At 35.9% G+C, this 21,556-nt stretch overlaps 1 protein-coding gene across 2 annotated transcripts in view; it reads left to right on the forward strand.

Annotated features, from left to right (window-relative positions):
- CDKAL1 (CDK5 regulatory subunit associated protein 1 like 1) overlaps nucleotides 1-21,556 on the forward strand; it is a 648,187-nt gene that overhangs the window by 14,694 nt on the left and 611,937 nt on the right. The gene's annotated exons all lie outside the window — the stretch shown is intronic.

The following is a 21,556-nucleotide window of genomic DNA, read 5'->3' on the forward strand; positions in this document are numbered from 1 at the left end:
TAGATAACTACAGTTGACCCTTGAACAGCACAGCTTTGAGCTGTGTGGGTCCACTTATCTGGGGACCTTTTTCAGTACATACACTGTTATGTTTACAATCCGTGGTTGGTTGAATCCTAGGATGTGGAACCCTCGGATATGGAGGGCTGGCTATGGCACTTGAGGATATGCGGATTTTGGTCTCTGTTGCAGGTTCTGGAACCAATCCCCTGCACATACTTAGGGATGACTCTGTGTGTGTGTGTGTGTGTGTGTGTGTGTGTGTGTGTGTGTGTGTATAATATTAAAAAAAAAAACTTTATTTTGAAATAAGTTTGGACTTACAGGAAAGTAGTAAAATTGAGAGTTTGTATATGCCCTTTATCCAGGTTCCCCTAATCTTAATATCTAACATAATTGTAGTATAATTAATAAATTGGGAAATTAGTGTTAGCGCAATACTGTTATCTAAACTACAGATCTTGTTTGAATTTTGTCAGGTTTCCCATTTACATCCTTTTTATGTTCCAGGATCCAATCTAGGATCTCACCTTATGTTTATTTGTAATGTCTCCTTAGTCTCCTCCAATCTGTGACAGTTGCTCAGTTTTTTCTCATCTTTTATGACTTTGACACTTCTGAAAGAAAATCGATTATTTTATAGAATGTCCCTCACCTTGGGTTTGTCTGATAGAGTAAGGTAATTATGATTACCTTAGATTAGAGTAAGGTAATTATGCATTTTTGGCAAGAAGAGCACAGAAGTGATATTATATCCTTCTCAGTGCATCACATTGGGCAGGGGGCTTCATGATGTTAGTACACTACCCCTTGTCTGTCAGATTTCTCCACAGTAAAGTTACTATTTTTCTCATTGTAACTAATAAATATCCTGTGTCTCCTCAACCTCTTGCCTAGTAATTTTACTATTTGATAATTTTAGTATCTGTTGGTGGATCTTGTCTGCAACAGTTATTACTGTGATATTTGCTTAGTGGTGATTTTCTATTTTCTTCTTTTCTTCCACATTTAGTAATCAGAGTCTTCTGTAAGGAAGGGCTGTCCTTTCCTCCCCACTTTATTTGTTGATATCAGTATGAACTCATGAATATTTATTTTATTCTATAGGTTATAGTTCAGAGCTATCATTATTTATTTTGTTGCTTGTATTGTTCCAACTTTGGCCATAGGACCTTGTTTAGGCTGGCTCCTGTGTCCTTCAAACATGCCCCTATTCCTTTTTGAGCACTTCCTTATTTTCTGGCACCACAAGATATTCTAGTGTTGTATTTTCCCTTCCCCAGCCTCAGAAGCAACCACTTTTCCAAGGAATCCTGACCCCTTTCATTAGGAGAATAGTGTTTAGAACCAGACCAGAGATCTGGGCACTAGTTGTGCTTATTGCTACTGTGAAGTATCAGTGCTTCGAGGTCCTCTCAGTGGACAGAGTTAGGAAATATATATGTATATGAACTGGCACATACACACGTCTGTATCTGTTTCTGTTGTATGTACATTAAATGGGAACATAATTTGAATGCTTTGTGAGAGGCAGTGAATGGCCCAGTGCTTTATATGTGTTATCATGCTTAGTCCTTGTGATATAAGGACATATTAGCATCCATTCATATAGGTGAGAATGGAGAGGTTGTTTCTTACTTTAAATCACATGGGCGGTAAAGTCTGTTGCTCCAAAATATTGCTCTTGACCACTAGTCTATATCACATAGCAAATTGCCTTTGCGTGTGTAGTTGGCCCGTCCTAGCTTCAAGATGGATGTGAGGAGAAGGGCAGATTGGAAAGTTATTCCTTTCATAGCATTGTTTCCTTCAATAAGTAAATAACCGTATGTCATTAACTCTGTTTTTGATAACTCATTCTTTTTTTTTTAAATTTATTTTTATTTATTTATTTATTCTTGGTTGCATTGGGGTGTCGTTTCTGCTCGTGGGCTTTCTCTAGTTGAGGTGAGCAGGGGCTACTCTTCATTTTGGTACGCAGGCTTCTCATTTCGGTGGCTTCTTTTGTTGTGGAGCATGGGCTCTAGGCGCGCGGGCTCAGTAGTTGTGGTTTGTGGGCTCTAGAGCACAGGCTCAGTAGTTGTGGCGCACGGGCTTAGTTGCTGCACGGCATGTGGGATCTTCCTGGACCAGGGCTCGAACCCATGTCCCATGCATTGGCAGGCGGATTCTTAACCACTGTGCCACCAGGGAAGTCCTGATAACTCATTCTTTAGACAGCAAAATCAGTCTTAAAACAGGTAAAAACACTCAATCTGCTTTTAGAATTACTTCTCTGTGTTCATTAGTAATTTTTGTATAATTTAGCCTGTACTTAACCTTAATACATTCTGATGGTGCAGTTTGAAAATTAAGAAAATAGCCTTTAGGGTAACTTCCTAAATATTAAGAAAATTCAGAGCTTGACTTATCCTAGGTGATATTTAATATCTAACACATGTTAATTCATTTTAGCCTATTAGCAGGTTTTTAGTCTTATAACAGTACTCTTCTATGTAAAATAAGTCTTGATGTGTTTATACAAGAATATTAAACTTTGTTATGCAAACCTAATTTTCGTTTCATATTTGGGAATAGTAAAAAGGGAAATTGGTTTCTTAATCACTTGAATGTGAAATTTATTTTTCTTATTAATGTAGTTTATTTCTTTTATATGCCTGTATTACTTATATGTATTCGTATTAATTTTACATACTGTTGATTTTACCCACTTCAGAAATTTATCAGTTTTAATTCTAGTCTGGCTTGCATGCAGTGGACTATAGGACCACTTTCTTACTTGTCTAGAAGCCATAGGCCCAGAAAATATAAACATTAGCTTCCTTAAAATATTTAATAAGGAAATCTCTACAGATCTTTCATTTAGGTTAGATATATGAATGATTTCTGGATACCTATGCCAGTGGTCTCTTTTGTTATTGTGGAATAATGAGAGTTTATAAAAATTATTATTGCTTAATAGTTTATAATATTTCATTAGTCACATGTAGACCAAAAATATTTTCGTTTAACTCTGTAATTGATAAAATGAGATATATAATAGATTATGTATAATGTACACAGAGGTTACTGAAAACAGTATACAGAGAAATTCAGAAATCTCAGTTACCAATGGTAGATATTTTTACTATTTGGGGAAGAAAGAGAGATTAGGTATATACTTGAAATTGCTACTTCTAACTGTGTGAATCTAGGAGTATAATTACTCCATAGTAAGACCTCACAGAGGCTTACTCAGAGAAGTAAATGCTTGTTCGTTGCCTCTTTCAAATCCTTTTTATTTTGAGGAAAAGGGTGGTTTATAACTTATAAGATAATGCCTGCTTGCTTCTCATTTCAAAGAATGAAACCTGCTGAGGAAAAATGATGTCATTCTCTAAAACTCAGATACCTGTTTGCATGATAGAATTAAATCAGTATTATGGAAAGCAGTTAAACTGTCCTTGTAGGTACAGTGGCTTTTTACAGAAGTATGATTTGAACACATACATTTCATGAGTGTGTTCTTCAAGTGAGCAATTTTTATAGACTGACCCTCTACCCCCCAAATAATGCTGCTTTGGTTGTTGTTTTTGGATTATTTCTTTTGAATGTTGGTAAATTATTTTCATTGTCCTCATTGGTGGCAGATTTTTATATCTTGAGAATATATTTAGTGTTTGAATGGTCACAGGTCGTTTGAGGCCAAATCTGATGAACGAGTATTGTGGTATGATACTTATATGTTGGGACTCTTCATTACTGTGACATAAAATAGGATACATGCTGATTTTTCTGATCTCTACATTCTAGTTTTCTTTTTCTTCTTTAAACAGAGCATGGAAACATTTAGTTTTTTGTTTATCTCGTCTTTTCATCTCAACAGGAATCTCCTCTTGTGATAGGAAGCACAAAACTATGTTTCAACCATCAGCCTACTAAGTGGCACTAGTTTTGATTCTGTACTAAATTGTGTGTTATCCATACAAATTAAGTAGTGTTAATTTTGTTCTTGTTGTTTAAATCCTGAGCAATGTTTTCCGTATGTTTGAGAGTGAACTTGCATGGTTGATTAGATTCTTCACCTTTTACAGAGATAAAGAGAAAATCTAATTCACTCTTGTGAATTCTAAAATACTTTGGCTCCAGTTCCTGACTTTTTTAGCCTGGTATTATGTCAAAGTGAATGCCCACTCATAGTTAATAGCTTGCATGATAATCAAATTATTTTGATAAAAGTTTTAAGCTCAATTTTCTCACTGGTAGATGCGGGAAAACTTCATCTTTTTTTATCGTCTTTCTCTGGGAACTTGCGATCATTTTTCATCCTGTTCCACTTTTGGCCTGACCTTTTCAGGTCACTTAAACTTCTTGTTTGCATTTCTTGTAGCATGTAAGTGGTAGTACTTCAGCTCACATATAGTTGCAGTAATTTTTGTGAATAAATGCTCTGGAGTGCTCAGTTGTATTAAGATGACCAGTCTTTTCAAAATTGCTGGCATTCTGATACTGAACAACTTAAAAATATTTTTTAGTTTTAATATTTTAGAATTTTTTTTTCTAGGCCTTACTAATATTTTATACGGTCAGTGTTTAATTCAACACATCCACATATTTTTCACTGTCTTTACTCTTCATTCCATCTTGCACCTCAGACCTTTATCTGGAATCTTTCTGCCTAAGGTACACCCTTCAAAATATTTTAGAATTTTTATGAGTGACAAATTTACAGAGACTAACAGATTTTCATAAACTTCACTTTTGCTTAATTGCTTAATGATTCATATTGCCCTTTGAGATTTTGTAAAACTTTTTTTGATAATTCATTTAGAAACAGCTTGTGTTTAAACTTTATTTTTTAAGAAAATGGGCAGATGAGTAATTACCATGAAAGCTTCACTTAAAAATCTGTTTTTTTGCATTGTTGGCTCTGATTTTGAGGAAAAAACCTTTTTTCAGATGTTGACACTGGAACATGTAAAATAATGTTGGCTCTTTTTTTGGCTGTTAAAATTCTAGTTGGTTTGGATTAAAGACATGATGTATTTTTAGCTCTTGGACAATAGGTGGCAGTATTACATTACATGATCACTGCATCTATGCCATTAATATGAAAAGTGAATTTTGTGTTACAAATAGTCTTCTAATAAAATTATTAGAAGTCATTAAATTAGTTAACACTTTATTTTATTCTGACTTATTGCTTTTTAAACTTTTTAGTAGTACTTATATAAGAATCAGACAAATTGACCTTTTCAGAGGCAGCATGATCCAGCTCAGATACCAGCCCACCATATGTATGCTGGAGACCACATGTGAAATTATTCGTTCATTGCTTACTGCTTGACATCGTCGTTGCTCTGTTGCCCTGACTGTGCTTGTTCTAGAATGTGGTCATTGTCCTTTTGCCTAGAAGAGCATGCTGAAGTGGGAGTTTTTGAATCTGAGGACAGACATTTGATACCTTCACCATTACATTGCTTTCACACTTAACTAAAAACTAACCTTCACATAAGGTGCATCTTGAGTAATCCCCAAATCTATGAACATATATTAAGTTTAAAGAGGTTTAATATTAAAAGAGAATGGAGTAAATTACAGCACTTTAAAATTTCCCACTCATTCCCACTTTACCAGCATCAAACACATGTTTGATGGTTAATTCAAGATGATTTGAATGTCCAGGCATTTGCAGAGACTTTCCTTTTGGTTATTTCTTCATTGTAGCTTGGTGATTCTCAAATTTAACAGTTTCTAAGAGTTCTTGTACTGTGTTACATACACAAATTCGTGTATGTCATATGTATGGGTGATTTAAGGGCTTTTTGTGTATGCGTGTGTGTTGTGACTATACCTTTGATCACCTAATCTGATCATTAGCTGTAACTGCTTGTACAGCTGTATCTCCACTTGCCCTGCCACCATTCAGCTTACTTCCTCTGCTTAGAGATGGAGAGGCTGGTACCTCAGCTACTTCCTGTCTTAGGGTAATTTATCTTTTTTTTTACATGTTCTCTCCCATGGTGTGTGAGTTCCTTCTGTCTTAATCATCTTTACCTTTGGCATCTCAGAGACACTGTTGCTTAGTGATTAAGAGCAGACTGTAGCCAGCTGTTAATATTGAGCCAGACTGTAAAGCCAGCTACTGCCATGTATTAGCTTTATGACTTTGGGCAAATGACAATACCTCTGTGCTTCAGTATCCTTATTTATTTAATGAAGATGACTACAGCAGTCCTTTCTAAAGATTAAATATTAGTATGTACAAACGTGTTCAATGTGTGTCTGGTATTATCATCATCATCATCAAACTCAGTACCTGTCACACAATAGGAATTCAGGTGTTTTTTGTGTGTGCATTAGTGAACAAGTAAAAACAATGTTTTGACTATAATGTATTGAAGTAGTTTTATTCTTTCTTTATAGCAGAATAAAAACTAAAGTATACTCTAAAGTTTAAATAAATGTGGTATGTGGTATGTGTGTGAGTCCCTTGAGTTCTTCAGTAGAATCCTATTTAGTGGCTGTCAAGTCCAGTCTTCATGGTCCTGACATGTCTCAGATAAGATCCTCGTACTGTCACTTCACCTGACATGGACACTACAAATTATTTTGAATCAGAAATCTAATTTAATCCATTCTTATTAAATTGGAAGCAGTAATTGCTTTCAATTTAATGGGATTGAATTCAGTATTAGAAGTTTTGATATTCCTTCAAACATAATAAAATTTGGTTATATATATATTTCCATGTATTTGTGTGTATGCCTGTGCATTTGCAGAGAGAGAAGTGATCTTGGAGCATTGCTTGTATTCAGGTGAGTTATTTGCAGCGATTGGTAAGGGGGCATAGTATGGGGTGGCAGCAAGAGTGGCACTTACTCCTTCTTTTTTTCCCTTTCTGCCCAGGGAGAAAAGCAGGGAGAATTAAAAGTAAGGGCTTTCAAAGTGGGATTTCCATCCGTTCACAAATAGGGGAGGGAAATCAAGAGTCTCTAGAGAAGATCCAGAATGTTGTTTACTCTTGAGGGGGGCGCATCCAGCGCTCCCAGTGATGAAAAAAGAGCTGTGGGGTGAAAGGGAATCCTTTAAAAATGTATGCTTAGCATGTTTATATTCAGTCTTTCCCACTGAATCATTTTTAGAAATGGCTAGGTTTACCAATTTTTATGTCTTATACTGTGCTTTTTCTTGAATATGTCATGAACAAGATGTGAGGCTAATTAATGAACATTTCTGAGTTAATGTCTAATTATTGCATTTGATCGTGGAGTTCTGTTTCACAGAAGATGTAGTACTTCTGTCCCATCCCTCTGGCTCGCTCTTTGCTTTTACTCTTTCAGTGTTTTCAGTAACCATTTTAGCTACCATCTTATCAGCTGTTGTCTTCTTTCTTTCTTTTTAATTGAGTGGCAGTGTGCAGTAATTTAGGATGGGTTCATTACATATTAACTGATTTTGAAGTCTGCTCCATGAAGAACTACTGGATGACTGCACTTTGAGTAAAATTCATAGTAACAAATGAATCAAAGATAAAAGATCAGTGAGAATATTTTCTTTTTTCCATGTGAGAGCTGAATTGTTAGCTAGCTTACAAAAATAAGGGAGCTGTGAGGGTGTTCTAGAATAACTATGTTATGGTCTCATAAAAACTATTCAGGAAATCAGTGAAAGAGGTAAAAGTAGGAGACATTGAAAATGCTATACAGACATCTAAATATGAGATCAAATTAAGGCAAAGAAGCTTTAGGGGGAATATTTGAAGCTTATCATTTCCATCTCATTTGTAGCAGCTTTTAATCTGTGTCTTAGGTAAGTTGCAAATCGCATGCAAGCCATAAACAAGGGCTGTTTTTTTCCTGAGGAAAAAAATGAGAGAAGGCTTTGCAGTTTTCAGTGAAGGTTTTTTCTTTTGGCACAGAGGTAGGAAGAATACTGTATTAGATGAAGAGTTTTTGTGTTCGTGAAATGTAAACAGCTGTGAGAGTGTAGTCAGCGTTTGTATGTTCTTCATGTAGTAATTTAAGCATAAATATCTTTTCCTTGCAAGTATATACAAAAAACATTTTACAAATAAAATTTTGCAAAATCTTATTGAAGAATTAATGTTGAAATTTAAAAACTAGCAATTTCAAAATACTGATGACTCACCCATTCTTAACTGAGGGATATTTGAGTCAGGCATTAACATTTTCTGAGCCTCAGTTTTCTTTGAAATGAAATGGTGCTCTGCCAACCTCATGAAATTGAAAACATATAAACATGAGGTAATATTTTAGTTTTTGAAATATTTATGTTTTAAAATAAATAACTCATTTATTACACCTTAATGTTATTAAATTGTAAACTGATGTTTTTTTAATTTCTTGCTTTGCTCTCTTTCATCGCATTTAAAGATATTTTTGTACAATTTAGAAGCTCAATTCCTAAATGTACCAAAAGGTGGCACTGTTTACGTATATATAATATTTTGCTTTTTGATGAAGAAATGTGTTGCATGTTTTATCTGCAAATGTATTAAATTGAGGTTATATTTTTTAACATAAAATTTTCTGTTTTGTAAATGGATTTTTAATTCATGTAAGGTTTACTAGGACCAGGTTACTTTTTTTTTGGAAATGGTTTGGAAATTTAGATATTTGACAATCATCGTGTAGACATAGACTCCTGTATAATCCAATATAATTAATGGTAAAACCTTGTATTAATGTGACAAGCTAATGTTTCATGGAAAACATAGTTGCTTTTGTATAGCAAAAACCATTAATTTTTTTAAGCCTCTAAAAACTATCCAGTGATTAAAACATAACAGCCATAAATAAATGATTTGTGTGGCTTTTAGGTCATACCACATAGGTTTATCCATTCTGGAATGTTACTTTATGGTAAAAGTACCTTTGAAAATTTAGAAAAATCTTTCATTGCTTGAATTTCCTACCGGCAGTAGTGAGATGAAAGGAGAATCTAGGTTCTATGAATAGCTTCTCTAGGTGAAGAATGCAAAAATTAGATAATATGAATTTGACTTGAAGTGAGGATTATTTATATAAAGGATGTGGTGCATACATTTCCCATACAGTTAGGTGAAAACCTCCCTGATTGTTTATTCATGGAGCATATTACATCCAATGTAGTTTATGACCCCAGAAGATAATACAATTAGTATATTTTTATGTCCAATAAAAGCTATCTGTAGTTGTTTTTTAATATAAACAGAATTTGTCAATGATTTTTACTGGATGTAGAACAGCACAAAATGCTTCTGTTACTAATATAAAATGCTTGACTCTTGTTTTGGGTGTAAGATTAAAAAAATCTAAGATAATTTCAGGTGTGCTTCCACTGTTTCCTTTATTTAAAAGCAGAAAATGTTTGAAGTCAACATAACTTGTACATTTCAGTTTTTGTTATTTTTTCCTGAAGTATCTCTTTTTAAGGTACTAATCCTTAGAAATAAAGAGTTAACATCTTCCTCCATTAAAAACTCATCCTTATAACTCTGAAGTGACTGTCTCAGTTACTAAATGTATGTAGTTTGGGGGAAGTGAAGACACAATTGGCAGTTAGAGGGGTTCTTTTATGTTCATGAGAGTGTATGTGCTTATATTTAAATGTTCACTCTTATTGCTGCTTTTGTTGATGTTAGTAATAATGGTACATATGTGATTTGTCTGGATTGTTTAAAAATGCATAATTAAAGGAGGATTTGATTATTCAGCAACTGTTTCAGTAGCTGAAGACTATCATTTAGACATTTTCTTCCAATATTTGACAATTGTTCAGTGAGCTATGAACAGTATGAAAAATTGTAGGAAAGCATTGTAACACTACAATACTTCAGAGCCCACACTCTTAGGATATTCTTATTGTAGAGATTAATGGAGTGTTTTAATTATTTAGCAAGAAACAGATCTGTTTTTTAACCTAGTCTTTTTCTAGATGTAAAATTCTAGGGATTTGCTAAATAACAAAGATTATTTTCCTAAATAACAAAGATTATTTTCCTAAATGACTTTGTGTTTAGGGATTTTTGTAAGGACATTAGAAAGTGCAAAAATGCACTCAGAATAACTTTTTTAGAAAGCATGAAACTGAGAAAGACAGCTAAGTGTCCCCAACATGCTTTCAGCAGGTCCCCACCCCCTGCTCCCCCCCAGGCTCCCCATAATGGCACATGTGCTTCTCAGGGTAGGACCTGAAGCAGTAAAATGCGATATTATACAAGCAATATTTTTTTCCTAAAATACTTGTGATTAAAAGAAATCCAGTCAATCAGCATTATATATTTGTAAAAAAAATAGATCTATCATGCAGAGTTTGTCTGGCTCCTTTAGATGCCTTATAATAATGTGCTAATTTATGCTGATGATCTTACCTTATGACCCTTCTGTGTGGCCTAGATATGTTAATATGTTATAGCTTTTTAATTTTAGTCATCTGTGTTGGTTGAATATGCTTGTTAGTCCACAGTACCACTCACCAGTCTATGTCAAGGACTGGAAAAGAACAAGAAAAATTTATCTCAGAATCAGTTTCTTTAAGCATGCATTAGTAATGGAGGAAATTACAAAATAGACATAATTTATTTTTATTCTTTCTATAAAAAGTATACTCGGAGGGATTTTTTTCCCTTCTAATATTTAGCCCTTTATCTGAAAGTGTAATGTCCCTTTAGCTTAGCCTTGAAATTGTTGTCCCCCATTTCTGGTTCTCATCTTGATCTAAAAGACACTGATCAACTCAAATGCTTGAAAAACGTGGGGTAATTTTTAAATTAGCATACTTGGCATAACTGCGTAAGTATTTCTCAAACCTCTCTGAGCCTGTGATTCCTTGTCTCTAAAATGGGTTACAGGGTTGTTGTGAAAATTAATAAATGGTTGATAAACGTTAGCTATTATTATATTAAGTATTAATAAAGAAAAGTCACCATTATGTATGTTTTAAATTTGAGTCTCTGAAATGAACGGTAACTTAATGAAATTTAATTTAAATATGTGTTTTATTTATTTTAATCTATTTAAATGTCTTTTAGTTTTATGTATTTCTGTCTTGCACATCTTTTTCTGATGGTGACTGTTAATTAGGAAATGAGAATGGGATATTGAAGTAATGTATAATAGATGGCTTCCGGGGGGGAACCAGTGAGGCAGAAAGGAGTGATTTCATAGAAGGAATAAGGGAGTAGAAGTTGGAAGATTGGAGGTCTTGCTTTAAAGGTGACATGGATTATTAGTGAACTTACTTATCTCTTTTTTGGCTTCTTTTCTCCTTTTTTAAAAAAATGTATTTTATATTGGACTAGAGTTGATTTACAATGTTGTGTTAGTTTCAGATGTACAGCAAAGTGATTCCGTTATACATATACATGAATCTTTTTTTTGACTTTTTAATTCTTGCCTGTGAAATAACCCATTTTGACTGTTGCAGAAATATGAGGGTTGGGTGGGCAGGTCATGTTTTTTCACCTTTCTCTCACTCTGGAAGAGGTACAGCACTAGGTTAAGAAATATCAGGTGTGAAATCTTTCTCCAGCATTTCTCATTCCATTCCTCCTTATCCCATCTCCCCCAGCACACCTCCAAAGCAGGCTTTTCCTTAACCCACTATTACGACCAAGATTATCTTTATCTCTGCTTGTAGCACTCATTAGGCTCTACTGGAATTATTTGTTTACATAACTTTCTCTCCTGTAAGATTGAACTTGAGTACAGGGAGAGCCTTTTTTTCTTGTATTCTTAGTACCTATTACCATATTTGGCCTGTAATAAGCACTTGGTTCGTGTTCATTGAATGAATTTATATCGATGTTCATGTCATTCATGAGAAACAGGTAAAATTTACTGAGTGATTCCATGGAGTACAGAGGTGGTTTCTCATTTGTGTTGCCTTTACTATTAGGTGTAAACCACCGATGATTTCTTACCACCTGAAAGAATTAAATTTAGCATTTTTCTAGGTCAAGTAGTCTTTTATAAGTTTTTGAGACCCTTTTATGAGCCTGACCATAGTAAGTGGCCTTGTCGGTGCTTTACAAATGTTGTGATTCGTGGGCACCTTAAGTATAGATTTCCTGCTTAAAGTGACTGAACAGAATAGGCACATTGTTCTTTGTTAGTTTCCTCAATTGGTTCTTGTAATTTTCCTGTTTCTACTGGTGATACCTTAAGGCATCTGGCCCGTGTTGAGTATTTCTTCCTGACTCATCATTCCTTCTGCCACCTGCCAAAGAAATGCTTTTACTTTGGTCAAGAACATTTGGAGTGAGTTAGATTTCATTATGGGGTAGGTCATGGACCACCTGATAAGTCTAAACATGTCATACTAATTAGCATTGACTGGCTGCCACTAGAATGCTTAATTCTGGTGTTCTGCTTTTTAAACCTACAGGTGTTAATGGAGGATGGAAAAATCCTTTATCTGAATATGAAACTGGGCACCAAATTTGAAGACTTTTCCCCCACTCCCAGTATAATTTTACTTTGTGAGAAGCTCCAGTAGACTGTATTATGTTTAGTTTTATATAATCTTTCAGGATTGTTAGAATTTTTTCCTTAGGTATATTTAAGTCACCGCTTTTTAAGATAATTTAGAAAAGAGGAATTGAGGGTTGGCAATTAAAAAGGAAGAAAAATGGCTCATAGATCGTATGTAGAGGTTTTAACCTTTCATCCTGGAAGAGAGGGATACTTTGGGGCACTAGTGCTTATCATCTTGTATCTGAGAGCTGGGAGGCAGTTGAGATCTGTGCTGGAAGGTCCCCGGGACCCCCCGAAATAGGAATCCTTTGCAGTAAGAAAGGAATCTATTGGACTTACAAATGTTTGGACACATTCTTAGAATGCATTTTATCTGCTGCAAGCCAAAAGACGTTTACTCACATTTGAATGAAACTGTAGAAGGGAAATCCTGAATTTTCTCGAAAGCAGGGGAGGTTAGAGAACCTTAAAAGCGCAGTATCCATCCTTATGAACTGAAAGAGTAAAATGTCACTTATTGTCCTTTCTTTTAGTGCAATGTCTTTATTAGACTGTAGTAAATTTTACAGATATTGATAGGGGCTTCCATGGGTTCTTTTTCTACCTTTGGTCTCCCTGTCCTATCTTCCAATTAGATCTTAGATTCCCTCAAATATATTCTCCTGCTGTGGAAATCTTTAGAAATATTAGCCCCTTGACTGGGGAGGGACTACTTTCCACCTATATTTCTCGAAAGGGAAATGTACATAAATGTCTAGAAAGAGTTGTGTTGAGCTTAAAGAATAAGTACTAAAGGTGGGAGAAGGAACAAGAAAAACTCAACGTTAAAGCAGCATCTATTGAGTTAGACTCTGGGCAAAGCTGACCAACTTGCCTTGTGATCTTAGCCAAGCCATTTAGTCCTTCAGTTTACTTATATCTCAAATGAGTGAGTTGCACTCCAGTGTTCTCTGGTTCTGTATAAATTCATTCATTCATTAGATACTCATCGGGTGCCTGTGGTGCTGTGTGTTCATCAGTGAGCAAGGCAGATACGCTCTCATCCTTGTAAGAAGGCTTCTGTTTCCCCTGTCTCTGCTGACCTGTCTTTTTCCCATTCTTCCCTTATCTAGTAATTGGGTGGATAATGAGGAAATGAAGCAATTTGAAATGATTAATTACAAATTTGGGGACCCTGTCTGCCTATTTAGGTACAGAATGGATCAGTATTTTTTTGGGAAAAAAGAACAACTTGTAAAGACGATAGTTTATATACGTTAAAAAGGTTATTAAAATGAAGAAGTGAGTTATCTGTTAGTGGAAATAATTGGGTGTCTTAGGAGTGAGAGAAGTGAAAGAGAATGATCTTGTTTAAGTTTAGGTGTGCCAGGTATAAATGGAAAAGATTTATCCCTGACGTTGGAAAGTAATTTAAGAAAAAGTATTTGAGCTTTTTGGGTGTAGTTATGCTGTTGTATATGTTGAAGGTCAGATGTAATTTTTTTGGGTGGCGGGGGTGGGGGGAATCTCTTTGTTTTGAGTCCGCTCTAGTGTCTTGAGCTTTATGCCTTTAGTCTGGAGAACTGAAATTTATTATCTCACAGAAGGGGAAAATAATTTGAATAGAGTTAATTGAAATGAAAGGAGTAAATTTTTCTTTTTTAAGATTTAATCTTATTTATTTCTGGCTGCATTGGGTCTTCATTGCTGCACGTGGGCTTTCTCTAGTTGCGGCGAGCAGGGGCTACTCTTCATTGTGGTGCGCGGGCTTCTCATTGCGGTGGCTTCTCTTGTTGCGGAGCACGGGCTCTAGGCGTGCGGGCTTCAGTAGTTGTGGCATGTGGGCTCAGTAGTTGTGGCTCGCGGGCTCTAGAGTGCAGGCTCAGTAGTTGTGGCCACAGGCTTAGTTGCTCCACGTCATGTGGGATCTTCCTGGACCAGGGCTCGAACCCGTGTCCCTTGCATTGGCAGGCGGATTCTTATCCACTGTGCCACCAGGGAAGTCTCGAAAGGAGTAAATTTCTACTTAATTAAGAAATACACTGAGACATCCAAAATGAAGAAAACTCCCATATTTGGCTTCTGGATCTAAAATGATACTCTAGTCTGTGTAGGTTGGTTCAAGAGCATTTAACTCTGTTGGAGGCAGCCAGGTTAGCTTTGTGGAATTTAAAACTCTGACTTTTCCCTAAATACTGACGAAAGCAACTAAATTTATTGGTTATTAGGGAGCGAGAGTAAGTTCAATTTTCTCCAGACTTATGACAATTAGAGGTTGGTTCTAGCATATCTAATGCTTCAGTTTCAAGGCTACCTCTATTTGAGAGCTGTTTTGGGGAGATAACCTTGTAACACATACATTTTAATGAGTACATTACTTTTACCACCTGCTGAAGTCGACTTGGAGTGACTACTGACCTGAAGTGAATGCCTGTGTTCAATATTAATACGGCATGTCTGGATCCAGACAGCAATCTTTCATTTTGACATGCACATAGTCAAAGTAAATTAATGTTTAAAACCCGAACACTTTAAGTTCAGTCAGTGTGTGCATTCCATAATAATCCTTCAGAAGCAGTTTACATAGAAATGCTGCGTGCTTTCTTATACTTTATTTATCATACATACAGGTCCACATTATAGTATTCGTAACAAGATTTATCCATTGCTATTTTTGTGACTCACTTGTCTTGCGGTGGCTAAAGAAATTAATTATTTTAGGATTTAGTCTTTGCATGTTTTAAATAAAATTACACTGTTTTATATATTCATGCCTGGCAAGACCGTAGCCTAATTTCAGTTATCTTATTTTTAGATTTTTTTTTTATTAACCTAGTTCCTTCCTTTATTTCTGCTCAAATCAAACATTTTTGAAAGTATAGTAATTTTCAATAAACTAGGCCTGGAAATAATGCATATTTATGACTTTATGTATCAAGGATATTGCTGGAGGATTTTTCTTTTCTTCCTTACGTGCCGTTTTCTAACCTTGCTTTTATTGGTTAAAAAAAACATTCATGGCAGATGTAGTAATGGGAAAATTATATTAACATTTAAGTATTAAATTAGCCTGTAGCCAGAGTCTCCTACTAATATGATGACATTTAGTGAGTTCAGGATTTTAAGGACCACGCTGCACAACTCACTGTTGCACATTTCCTGTTTGCCTTTTTTGAAAAGTATGTTAGACCTGCCTTTTCAGATTGAAAATTTCCATTGTGGAATCCAATGTTGTTATTATTTTACCTTGCTTGTCAGTGTTTGTTATTTATGTATTAAGAATATGTGTATAGTGACCATAATGAGAATAATATGTGATTGGCGCCGTCTGCAAACAAGACAGTTTTCATAACACTTTTACAGCTTAATTTCAAAGAAAAATCTCAAGTTATATTTATTAGCAAACATATTTCAGCTAGGGAGTTTTTCATCCTCCAAAAAGATGGCAGATGGAAGTGAACCTAATATGTGTTAAAAGAAAATACGCTGCATTTATTTTAAATTTTATCTCTTACATCAGCATGATGCTTTTTATTTAGTCTTAGAGTTATAATAAATGCCATACTTTTGCTGTAAAAGTCAAAATTAGATTTCTTCTATGTCCGACAGAATTAATTTTCTGTTCAGAAATAAATAAAATATTTGGTTTAGGGCATAGACCATCAAATAACAGCTGTTAGATGACACTTCATACAGTTTTAGTGTCCTGGATCTTGAATATTCCTACATCAGAAAACTATGTGCTTTACCCATGGTACAGTGGGTTTAGATTGGATTTGGAAGCATTGTACAGAGAACACCTGTTGTTTCCCTTGAATGATGTATGCCCTACATACGTGACCTTTGTGACCCACCGCTCTTGCAGTGGTCATGGATTTGCACTGATTTGAGCACAGTCTTTCACTGGGTCCTGTTTTCAGTTCTCATGTGTGATGGCTGGCTGGCAGAATTAAACATCTGCCTTGTGGCTGCAGAAGGCAGTGTGAATGGCTGGTTCAAATTTACAACACTGGCTTGTTGAGTGTTACGCTGTCACTACCTGAATTAACTAGCTGTGGATAAAGTGTCTGTGAACATGCTCGTTTTTTGTCCTGCTGCATGGGGAATTTTTGTCCTGTAAATTTTCGTAAGAGGTTATATGAGTTTGGATTAACTGGAAAGTCAGCATTTTAGCACCACCTCTCTCCCAGAGACTTTGTTAGTGATTTCTACAAAAAGAGACTGTGTAAGAGATGATATGATCAGGCCTCTTATTCCTGATCTGATTTTAATTTGCTTACTTTTATAATTTTTCTACAAAAAAGAAAAAACCAGCCATATTCTACCTCTAGAAGGTTAAGGAGTTTAGCTAGAACGTATGCATGTGTAGGTTTTTATGGAGTCTTAGACATCTGTACAAACACACTATAGAGTAAGTGCATTTTTTTGAAGCAATAAGATCTCTCAGTAAGTAAGATGTATGGAGGCCCCAGAGGTCTTGGACTATTTTGTTTGAAGCTACCCCTATACCTCCATAGATAGATGACAAGGCAGACATTTTCTTTGGTGAAAAGTAGTTCCCAGCCAACTCTGATATCCACTTCTTGCAGCTTTATGGACTTACTTCAGAGGGCTGGCTACTGAGAGCAAAATATGTGCATGATTACATATAATCAAGGTTAATTTTTATCAAGGGTCACCATGTTTTTGCTATGGTCTGACAGTCATGACCTACATTACAAGAGCCCTGTGGGTCTGTCTGGTGTATTTTTGCTTGATGTCTGGGTAGTTTATTTCAGATGCTTGTCAGTTTCATTATATATTATCATTTGGGGCTCTTGCTGGATTTTCAGGTATTCCGTAAAAACAGTGCTCTTTGCAATTAGATTGTCATGAGGGAGCTTCTGTTTTATGGTGTGTAAACACTCTTTAATCTTGAAGGATGAGTAATTTGGGGGACACTTTCCATTTGTTTTTGTGTTATATTCACTTGGTACATTATTTTGAAATAGAATAAACTTTAGTTCTACAACCAAGATTCCAGATTTGGTTCAGTTAATTCATTCTTTAGCTCTTCTTGGGGAAAACATTTTGGAGTTTTCAATTCAAATGCATTTTCTTTGCTTAAGAAAAATCCAGATGAGTAGTTTATATCACAGCCAGCAACTAAGTGAGATTTATAAGTCAGAAATTTACAAATTTCTTCCCCTTTTGCCAGTACAAAGGGAATGATAGACATTGTTTTTAAAAAATGTGATTTAGGACATTTTGGTAACTCAAAGACAAAACTTAATGGCTGTTAAAGCTGGGTATTTGGTTTTGTAGTTTGAAATCATATTTAATTTTGGCCATATCTATCTTAGTAGTTTAAAGGATAAACAGTTCAAACAGTAAGAAAAAAGCAGTTTGTGTTTTGTCAGTTTTCAACTTTAGATATCAGTAAATCATTGCTGTAGCCTTCTTTATCTTTTGTTTGCACAAAAAACCTGTTAGAATTATGTCTGGGGGGACCATCTGGTGTGGTTCCCAGTCTTGTCAGTGTGATAAGGGATAAGCTGTATAAACAGGGGCACCAAAAAAAAAAAAAAGAAATGAAAAAGAAAAAAGCAGGCTGCTTCTAGGAAGGGAAAAGTATGGTGTGGGTTTAATTTTATAATGTACCCACAGAAAGTCATAGGATTTTGCTCATAGTCTATCAAGATTGAGGGTGTAATGTATTTATTTAGAAACCACTGGTCCATGTTATTTGAATGGTTTATCTTCACATTAATATTATATCTTCCTTTTTGATTACAGGGTTCCTATTTTGGAGGTCAGGTTTTTATAAGTTCTTTGAAAATATTGCAGTATAACTCTTGACATTGCAGTGTTTTCCAGACTGTCTGTTCAGTTTTTGGATTTTTTTTCCTAGCTATTAATTTTTCTCTGAGTTGAATCCTCAGAAATCATCCTATTCCTTTTTCATTTGCAATGAGGTCATGGTGCTTCATAAGGAACAAGCCAGTCATTTCCATGGCAACACATTATATCAAAACATTGCAAACCTGTCTTGCCCCTTACCTTTAAACTCTCAAGTGTAGGAAGAAGGAGGTGTGTAAGCAGTGGCATTATTCTTATAGCATATTGGATTACAGGAGGGTTGGCAGAAGGAGAGGAAAGTCAATTAGAAAAAATTAATCTCAAAAGTACCTTAAATTCACTTAGTTATACACATGTGGGGTGTGTGTGTGTGTTATGATTGACTTTATTTTGAATTAAACAGTTTTTTTTTTTTTTTTAACTAGGGCTTTGCTTTTTTTTTTTAATTATTAATTTATTTTTATTTTTGGCTGTGTTGGGTCTTCGTTTCTGTGCGAGGGCTTTCTCTAGTTGTGGCAAGTGGGGGCCACTCTTCATCGCGGTGCGCGGGCCTCTCACTATCGCGGCCTCTCTTGTTGCGGAGCACAGGCTCCAGACGCGCAGGCTCAGTAATTGTGGCTCACGGGCCTAGTTGCTCCGAGGCATGTGGGATATTCCCAGACCAGGGCTCGAACCCGTGTCCCCTGCATTGGCAGGCAGATTCTCAACCACTGCGTCACCAGGGAAGCCCAAACAGTTTTTTTAGGATGGAAAAATGCAGATTCCAAATAACTGATTTGAAGACTGATCATTTAGTGTTTATGAGAACAGTAAAAGAAGAAGAAGTAACTGAGTTATATTATCCATGTAAACATATTACACAGTCACTCCAGTCAGGAAAAGTCTACCTTTGCTTAAAGGCTCTAGCACATTCCCATCAGTCATTTTGGCTTAAGGCAGTATTATTTCAGCATGAGAGTGGTACCTTGAACTTCAAAGTGAGTTCTAGAATTTTGTCAGTTTTTTCTCCTGTGGGGAGGAGCTAGTGAGATGATGTGATTACCACTCGTTCATGGAATGGGAGGACAGTGGGTGTTGCATCATTACTGAAAATTTCATACACTTCAGTATCAGGTATTCTGGAGCACAGGAACATTAATTTTTTTTTTTTTTTTTAATAATAGCTACTATTTTTTTTTTAATTTTTATTTATTTATTTATTTGTTTAATTTATTTATGGCTGTGTTGGGTCTTCGTTTCTGTGCGAGGGCTTTCTCTAGTTGCGGCAAGTGGGGGCCACTCTTCATCGCGGTTAATTTTTAATAATTAAAAGAATTAAAAATAGTTTTTATTTCCTTGTCGTATGTTTTTGCAAAATTCCCAGGGTTAGCTGGTGTGACCTGTGAAGGTGGTTGGTATTGTAAGGCTTAGTGCCTGCTGTTTGCCCGTGTCCCCTGTCGCAGGCCTGCGCTGTATCTTCGCCAGTCCTCACTGTAGAGTCTACCTGTTGTACTCCCGGAGTTTGCACACCTGACTCACCCCTGCTGTTGGATGGCAGGTGCTTGGGAGGCAGGAGCTTGCTTTTGGATGGATGGATGTCGCGTGGAGCAAGTGTGCAGTAAACGTTTCCTGAGAGAATAGAGATCAGATTGAATGGAGTTAGTTGTTTGTGATGAACCATTTTTTTTTCTATGGCAAAGGTATATACTCCCATTTTTTTCCTGTGGATATATAAAGTGAAATTGGAATATGTCCTACACACCCCTTGTGCCTTTCCAGGCCTATCACACAGCTATCACTAGAGAACTCCTCAGCCTGTCTCTTTTCCCCATTTACTTCCGCTTCAGAGTAGTTAACCCTGGCAACTCTAAGCTGTCTGTTGTGGAAGAAGGAGCTGCTGGTGGGGAAGGTTTTCAAAGTCTACAGGCACTACTTGGTGGATTGCACTAAATTTTTTCATTACAAAATACTCGACAGAGAAAAAGACTAAAAGAATAAGATACAGAACAGCAATGTACTTCCAACCCAGATTTAGAAATAAAACATTACGGGTACAGCTAAAGCTCCCTATGTATGGAGTGGGGGTTAGGTGGGATTATATTTTTCATTCTGTCTGCCTGTTTATTCCAGAAAAGCTTCAGCCTTTAAAGGAAGTCTTCCCCTCCTCTGTGCTCTCAGAGTGCTACCCCAGGCCTATGAACCCGCCAGTGTGTTATGACCATCTGTTCAGATGTCTGTCACCTCTGCCAGGCTGGGCTTCACCTTTGTGTTCCCAGCACCACACACAATGATGGGGATGGAATAGGTGCTCAGTAAGTGCTTGTTGCATGAATGAGTGAATGAATGAATAGGTGCAGTTCTTTTCTAACAAATGCCATTTTAATGTAGGATTCTGTTTTTGCAAAACTATTTCCTTGTCTAGCCCATAGTTATAGTGCCTTGCTGCTCTGATTTGAACAAATTGAATTAAACATAAAATCCTGTAGAACAGATGCATTTACAAGTCTCTGCTCACACAGCTGCTGGTCTATTTAATAAAAACATAGCTATTTTGATTGAGTATTCATAGTCTTTCTTTTTGTTAACTCTGTTAGTATCGTAGTGTAAGCAGAGACTGCAAACTTTCTGAGATGAGTGGAAGAATGAGCCAGTGCTCAGAACTGGGAGAGACAATAGGAGATGGATGAGGTGGATGTCAATAGGAGGTGTGCTTTTAACAGGAAGAATAAATACGTGTATTTGTCCTCCCTGGACCGTAACTCGTACGTTCTTGACTGCAAATTTCTCAATTATTCTAATCTTTCCTCCTCTAAAATCACCTATGTTTATAACATCCCTACTCTCAATTACAAAGAGATATTTGCTTTTTAAATTAAAAATTCAGGTATAGTTTATATTCAATAAAATGTACAGGTCTTAAGCGTTCAGTTAAAAAATGTTTCCCATTTTGTACATCCATGTTCCACCACCCAAAGAAGATGGAGAACATTTCCATCACCCCAGGAGATTTTGTTGTGCCTCTTTCCAATCAGTCCTCCCTTTTCCTTCCCCTCTGTAGCAGGCAGCTTCTGATACTATCTGCTTGTTCTTGGGAGACGTACAAACAAAATCATATGGTATGTATCCTTTTGTGTCTGGCTTCTTTTACTCAAAATAATGTTTCTGAAATTCATATTGTTGCATATATAAATTCCATTTGCTTCTGACAACAAAATGTGCACACTAAAAACCAAATAAAATTTTATTTTTACCTTAAAGCTGAAAGATTGAGTTATGCTTTTTAACGAGTATTGTTAATAGAA

This window comes from Balaenoptera ricei, chromosome 11 (assembly GCF_028023285.1).
Source record: "Balaenoptera ricei isolate mBalRic1 chromosome 11, mBalRic1.hap2, whole genome shotgun sequence".
In the NCBI taxonomy this organism is placed as follows: Eukaryota; Metazoa; Chordata; class Mammalia; order Artiodactyla; family Balaenopteridae; genus Balaenoptera; species Balaenoptera ricei.